The sequence below is a fragment of the Phacochoerus africanus genome, chromosome 3 (assembly GCF_016906955.1).
Source record: "Phacochoerus africanus isolate WHEZ1 chromosome 3, ROS_Pafr_v1, whole genome shotgun sequence".
NCBI classification, from domain to species: Eukaryota; Metazoa; Chordata; class Mammalia; order Artiodactyla; family Suidae; genus Phacochoerus; species Phacochoerus africanus.
Window position 1 is genome coordinate 111,080,385 of NC_062546.1, and position 7,810 is coordinate 111,088,194.

The 7,810-nt window shown below is 41.5% G+C and overlaps 1 pseudogene; it reads left to right on the forward strand.

Moving 5' to 3' along the window:
• The first annotated feature begins 6,291 nt into the window (after positions 1–6,291).
• Positions 6,292–6,978, forward strand: LOC125121942 (protein N-terminal asparagine amidohydrolase-like; annotated as a pseudogene).
• The last annotated feature ends 832 nt before the right edge of the window (positions 6,979–7,810 follow it).

Consider the following 7,810-nt stretch of genomic DNA (forward strand, 5'->3'; position numbering starts at 1 on the left):
GCCGCATCTGCAAACTACACCACAGCTCACGGCAACGCCGGATCGTCAACACACTGAGCAAGGGCAGGGACCGAACCTGCAACCTCATGGTTTCCTAGTCGGATTCGTTAACCACTGCGCCAGGACACGGGAACTCCTCCTCTCCCCTTCTTTGATTTCTTCTCTTGGTACTCTTTCCTCTCCTCTCGGGCAGTCTCAACCACTCCCCTGGATTTAGATAACTTCCAATGACCCTTATTCAAAAATTCCAACAGTGATTTTCTTGTATATCGACCTACCTTCAAGCATCTGTTTTCACATTTCTAGAGTCTTGCTCAGTTTGTCCAAAATACTGAGCTAATTATGACTATCACCCTGTGTTTCTGTGATTTACCCCATTCATGAAAACCAGTCATCAAGCCAATAATCAATGTTCTAAGTTTCTCTCCTTCACAATTAACATTCATTGAGTTCTATAAATTCCTTCACAATTAACATTCATTGAATTCTATAAATTCCGCTGCCTAAATACACCTTAATACTCTCCTTTCCTTTTCATTTTCCCACCATTGTTGCCTTAGCTCAGAACCTTGCCTATATTACTGCTGTGGCCCGTTTACTGATTTCTCTGCTTTGTGCTACCTCACATCCTCAGAAATCTTTGCCCAGCTATGTCTTTAAACTACCTGCATCTTCAGCTACCTCTTCTACTCTTTCCTACCTCATTCCCTATGTCCCAGTTGAACTAAACTATTAGCAATTCTTTGGAAAAATTATATTGTACATCATATGACATATTCCTTGTCATTTTGTGTGCTGGCTAAAGGATAAATCTATAAATCAGAGAATTTGGATAAAACCTAGTAAATTCAGCAATAAGTTTGAAAGTTTTTTATATTTATTAAATTATAGTTGATTTACAATGTTGTGCCAGTTTCAGCTGTACAGCAAGGTGACCCAGTCATACACACACACACACACACACACACACACACACACACACACACACACACACACGCATACCTTCTGTTTCTTATATTATCTTCCATTAAGTTCTATCCCAAGAGATTGGCTATAGTTCCCTGTGCTATAAAGTAGGACCTCATTGCTTATTCATTCTAAGTGTAATAGTTTGCGTCTACCAACCCCAAACTCCCAGTCCATCCCACTCCCTTCCCCTCCCCCTTGGCAACCACAAGTCTTTTCTCTATGACTATGAGTCTATTTCTGTTTTGTAGATAAGTTCATTTGTGCTGTATTTTAGATTCCACATATAAGTGATATCTATATGGTATTTGTCTTTTTCTTTCTGACTTACTTTACTTAGTATGAGAATCTCTAGTTGCATCCATGTTGATGTAAATGGTATTATTTCATTCTTTTTTTATGGCTGAGTAGTATTCTATTGTATATATGTCCCACATCTTCTTAATCCATTCATCTGTCAATGGACATTTTGGTTGTTCCATGTCTTGGCTATTATGAATAGTCACAATAAGGGTGCATGTATCTTTTTGAATGAAAGTTTTGTCCAGATATATGCCCAAGAGTGGGATTGCCGGGTCATATGGTAGTTCTATATTTAGTTTTCTGAGGTACCTCCGTACTGTTTTCTGTAGTGGTTGTACCAATTTACACTCCCACCAACAGTGTAAGAGTGTTCCCTTTCTCCACACCCTCACCAGCATTTGTTGTTTATGGACTTATTGATGATGGCCATTCTGACCAGTGTGAGGTGGTACTGCTTGTAGTTTTGATTTGCATTTCTCAATAGTGATGTTAAGCATCTTTTCATTTGCCTATGGCCATCCTTATGTTTTCTTTGGAGGAATGTCTATTTAGGGCTTCTGCCCATTTTTCGATTAGATTGTTTGTTTTTTTGGTGTTGAGTTGTGTGAGTTGTTTGTATATTTTGGGGTTTAAGCCCTTGTCAATTGCGTTCTTTGAAACTATTTTCTCCCATTCTGTGGGTTGTCTTTTTTTTTTTTTTTAATGGTTTCCTTTGCTGTGCAAAAACTTGTAAGTTTGATTAGGTTCCATTTATTCAGTTTTTTTTTAAATTTTTTAATTTTTTGCTTTTTAGCGCCGAACCTGTGGCATGTGGAGGTTCCCAGGTGAGGGGTCTAATCAGAGCTGCAGCTGCTGGCCTACACCACAGACACAGCAACGCCAGATCTGCACCATGTCTGTGACCTATACCATGGCTCATGGCAACACTGGATCCTTAACCCACTGAGTGAGGCCAGGGATGGAACCTGCAACCTCATGGTTCCTACTCGGATTCGTTTCTGCTGTGCTACAAAGGGAACTCCCCAGTTTTGTTTTTATATCTGTTGCCTTTGGAGACTGACCTAAGAAAACATCTTACAGTTGATGTCAGAGAATGTTATGCCTATATTCTCTTTTAGGATTTTTATGGTCTCATATCTTTTAAGTCTTTAAGCCATTTTGAGTTTAATTTTGTGCATGGTGTGAGGGTGTGTTCTAGTTTCATTGATCTACATGCAACTGTCCAGTTTTCCCAGCACCACTTGCTGAAGAAACTCTCTTTTCCCATTTTATATTCTTGCCTCCTGTGTTGAGGATTAATTAACCATAGGTATCTGGGTTTATTTTTGGGCTATTCTGTTCTGTTGATCTGTCTGTTTTTTTGTGCCAGTACCACACTGTCTTGATTACTGAAGCTCTGTGATAGTGTGTGAAGTCTGGGAAATTTATGCCTCCTGCTTCCCCCTCTCCCTGCTCAGGATTTCTTTGGCAATTCTGGGTCTTTTATGGTTCCATGTCAATTTTTGGATTATCTGTTCTAGTTCTGTGAAAAATGTCATGGGCAATTTGATAGGGATCACATTAAATCTGTAGATTGCTTTGGGTTGTTTGGCCATTTTAACAATACTAATTTTTCAGATTTGGATGTTTTTGAAATTTAAATATAAAGAAACAAATATGGAGTCCAGTTAGAGCCTCTGGCTTGTGATTTTTATTTCTTCAATTATTTAAGATATGGATGCTCTTCTACACTATCAATGGAAGGGTGTATTGGGGCTCTCTTCAAGGAAAGTTGTCATATTAAAATTATAAATATTCCTCAACTCGAATATTCAGTTTCTTGTTATTATCCTAGAGAAACACTTGTACATATGCACAAAGAGCCATGTGCAATAGTTTTTATTGCTTCTTAGCTATAATTGTGGACAATCAAAAACAACCTAAAATTGGCAATAGGAGAAAAATTAATTATGGCACATCTATAGAATGAAATATATTGCAGCAGTTAAAGAGAACAAATTAAATCTGACCTAAAAAGCTCTCAAGGACATACAGTTTTATGAGGGAGAAGAGAAGTAAGCTGTGGGATAAAATACATGGTATGATATGGTTTATGTTTATGGAAAAGCTATATCATCTATATGAACGAACATAGTTATGTATGAAAATGCATTTTAAAGGGTCTGGAAGAATTATTTAAGACCAGTGACAGTGTCTGCCTACAGAGAGAGGATTGGGATTGGGAGTAGTGAAGCTGTGAATAATTTGTTTAACTTTCTACTCCTTCTACCCTTCTGTATTTTTCAGTATTTTTTATAGAGGAAATACATGTATATTTTTAAAGGAGTGAGAAATGGCTGGACAATCCTAACTAGCATGCTCCCACCTTTAATTCTTACTCTGCCAGAAGAGGTACGGTCCATTTAAAATGAGGAAATCTCCGATTAAAAACTCCCACAGGGGAGTTCCCATCGTGGCGCAGTGGTTAACGAATCCGACTAGGAACCATGAGGTTGCGGGTTCAGTGCCTGCCCTTGCTCAGTGGGTTAACGATCCGGCGTTGCCGTGAGCTGTGTTGTGGGTTACAGACATGGCTCGGATCCTGCGTTGCTGTGGCTCTGGCGTAGGCCGGTGGCTACAGCTCCGATTCAACCCCTAGCCTGGGAACCTCCATATGCCGCGGGAGCGGCCCAAGAAATAGCAACAACAACAACAAAAAAGACAAAAAAAAAAAAACCTCACAGGGACAGAAGTTCCTGTTGTGGCCAATCGACATGACTTCACTGAACTCAGAGTTGAAAGGACTGTTCACAACCAGTTCTCGTGAGCCCAGTGTACCACTAAACAGCAGACTTGGGCTCAGCTAAGCCAGAGAGAGTTCGAAGAGGGTTCTGAGAAGAAGTTGACATAAGTTCAACCAAGAGCTTTCAGTGTAGAGGTATCATCAGTGGACATTGTCTTGCATTATACCCTTTACCTTTAAAAATCTCCAAGTTGGGGAGTTCCCATTGCGGCTTATCGGAAATGAATCTGACTAGCATCCATGAGGATGCAGTTTCGATCCCTGGCCTTGCTCAGTGGATTAAGGATCCGGCGTTGTGCCGTGAGCTGTGGTATAGGCTGCACACGAAGCTTGGATCCTGCATTGCTGTGGCTGTGGTGTAGGCCAGCAGCTGTAGCTCTGATTTGGCCTAGCTGGGAACTTCAATTTGCTGTAGGCGTGGCCCTAAAAAGACAAAAAAATAAGTGAGTAAATAAAATAAAATCTCCATGTTGGATTCAAAATGTACATTAGTGTTTAAGTTCTAGAAAAGCAAGTGTGAACATGAATGTGAAAGTACCTGATAACCATTCAAATACCAAGGATGATAGGAGGAAATATAGGCCAGGTTACTCGGTTGAGACTAATTCCTGTGTTGTTCCTTTTTTTTTCTTTTTGATTAGAAAAAAATTTTTTTTCTGTTATTTTGACTGTTTCAGTTAGGAGTTTTAAAACTGCTCAGCACTGTTATATCCTGAACCAAGACGCGCACACACACACACACTCACACACACACACACGCAGTGATATTGGACACGTACAGGGGTATCAGGACTGTAGAGTTTTAGTGTAGAAATTCTTCTTACTTCCATCCCTCTGGTGAGGAATTAGGGCTTTGGAATCAGTCAAACCTCAATTCAAATCCCACCTCTGCCACTTACAGTCCATGTGATGGGAGAAAGGACTTAGCTTCTACAAGCTCCAGTTTCCTGGTTTGCAAAATGGTGGTAATGTTAGAACTTAATTCAAGGCACTAAACACTAGACACTTAACACAAAGGGCAGTTATGAGGATTAACATATTTAATGCAATACCTGGCATTTAATAATAATAAACCCTGATTAAACAATAAATAAGCTGTGGTACCAACACCTTGATCTGGGAGTTTAGAATCCTGAAGGCCAAGCAACTCAGTTCCCAGAGTCCAGCCACCAAGACCTGTTCATCAGGTCTGACTGCAGGGAAGAGGGGAAGTCAAGTGCATGTACCCCAGGTGCTCTGCTGCATGGTCCTTGAACTGGGGGAACACCTGCCACCTCTCTGTTTTGTTTGAATTCTGCTTCCCCCCAGGGATTTCTAGGCCTGAACTCACCCATGGTTTATTCACCCCTGACCAAAGCAAATGTCAATGTTGAGCAGAAGTGACAATGTGAAAGATTTAAGATGGAAAATGAGAGCATCTTTTTAAAAAGCCAGTGGAGCTGTCTGTCCGACTGTCCCTGGAAGCCAGGCTTTGCCAAGCGTGTGTGTGGGGGTGAGTATGGATGGACTCCCTGGGTGGGGCTGGTCACCTGAGTACCTATGAAGTGCTGAGAAGCTGATGTTACCTGACTGCTGTGGTTCCCCCTGACTCCTCGTCCACAGGGGAAACGTTCCATGCCTTCCAAACCATGAATAGTTCTGAACCCTGACTATGCTATATCCTTTCCTGTTAACAAGCAGGTGGCATAGAGAGTGAGGGTACCTGGACAGAGGGATGATTCATGACACAAGGGCGTGAGATTCTATCAGTTACTCAGAATGGCCTACCATTTAAAATTTATGAGTTACTTGTTTCTGGGATCTTCCATTTAATATATTCAGGTATCCAAAACTACAGAAAGCAAAACCAAGGACAAGGGGGTGGCTCCTGTACCAGGGAACTGCCTAGGAGAGGCATCCTTCCTGATTCTAGAGAATTGCTGAAGAGACCTTTACAGTTTAAAATGTAAAGACCAGAGGATGCTAGTTGTTGGGGTGGGTGGGCGTTACATGAAAGTACGTTATGCTGTTTTGTCTAATTTTATGTATACCTGAAACTGTCCATAATAAAAGCTATAAACTAAAACAAAGAAACAGAAAGAAAATTTTAATGTAATGACCAGGAATATTTTCCCTTTCATTTCTTTTAGGAATTGCACTAATGCTGAGGACCAGAGTCTCTGCTGCGCACACAGGGGTGGTGAGTACAGCTGCCCAGTTCACCCAGGACTTTGACTGAGCCCATCTGATTCTGGGGAAAAAAAGCCAGACTTCTTAAAGGTTAGTCTCTTCAACAGGGGGGAACTCAGGGCTTTCTGTATGCTCAGCAAAGAGACCTTGTAGTGACGTCCTCTCCATCCTGGGTTCTGGTGGTGCCATCACTTGTCATGTTGTTGTCCTGAGGCACACAGATGTTGGGGCTCCCTGCTTGACACATTGCGAGGGAACTGGCACCAAAGATGAGATCTCCTTGATCATGGACTCCATAAAATCCTTTCCCAACCACCTCAGTGCAGAAGGTAGAACTCCACCTCCTGGGAGGCCTCAGGGAGAGAGGCAGTTGTCAGTGAACTCATACTCATCAACTGCTCAGTGAATCTGACTGACAAGATGATATTCACAAAGTGACGTTATGTGTGATAGAATTAAATGACTGAGAAGAAAATGAAAACCACTTTACAATAATTTCTGGCATTGCCGTCAGTATTAAAACTGTCAAGATTTACAGAGCGTCCTCCTGAGGTCGAGGTCCAGAGAAGGAACTGCAGGCTGTACCATCTTTAACCAGAGGACCAGTGCTTAGCACTTAGGATACAAAGATACCATTTCCTCCTGTGGATTCCTCGTTGCAGCAAGATCTTTCCACTTCACTTCTGGCTGAGCCCTTCCTCTCTGTGAAACATATTAGATCTACCTTAATTTTTTTTTTTAATTCCATCTTCAACTAATACAGTTTCCTGGAAAGGAAAAAAGAAAAAGAGGGAGGAAAGGAAGAAGGGAGGAAGAAAGAAAAAAAAAAAAGGCAGCTTCACTTATGGAAATAGAGCTCTTCTCCAGAGAGCTTAAAACAAAATTTACCAAAGAAAGTAACTTTTTGGCATGACAAAGACCATTGGTGGCAGTCAGAAGAATATAAATTTGCTATCTACATCCATTGAGTCTTAAGTCTCCCTTCTTACCCAGTGTCTTTCAAATAACTCTCAAAATAAAATCTCATTTTTGCAAAAGGAAAAAAGAATCTTCCTATCATCTTGCCACACACATAATCATTAAAACCTTTATTTATTAAGGGTTGTGATTCTCCTTGGAATAAGTCGCCAGACTGAAGGAATTATACGGACATAGCTCCACAGTCCTTGAAGCTAACAAATGCAGGTTTCCTTCTTAGGAAAGGATAAAGAGAGCTCATCACATTTACACATCCGGTTGCATCCCTTCTTACTTCAAATCCTTAAATCGTTTTCCAGGGTGATGTCCACTCCTTTGAAAGGAATACCAGACCCTTTATAACCAGGATCTGGGACACACATTTACTCTCCCACCTGTAATCTTCCACCTCCTGTTTCCCATCCTCCTCCCTCCCACCTATGGGATGCTGTGTTGTTTCTTGAAGGCACTGTGATCTTGCACCTCTCTCCTTGGTCCAGAGCCTCCCCCTCCCTGGATGGCTTTCCCTCCCCCACTCATTCCTACCCACCCTCTAAGTCGGGCCTGACCCCTTGCCTCCTTTGCCAGGACTTCCCCAGCCCCTCGGTCCTTCTCTGCCGAGTTATACTTGGT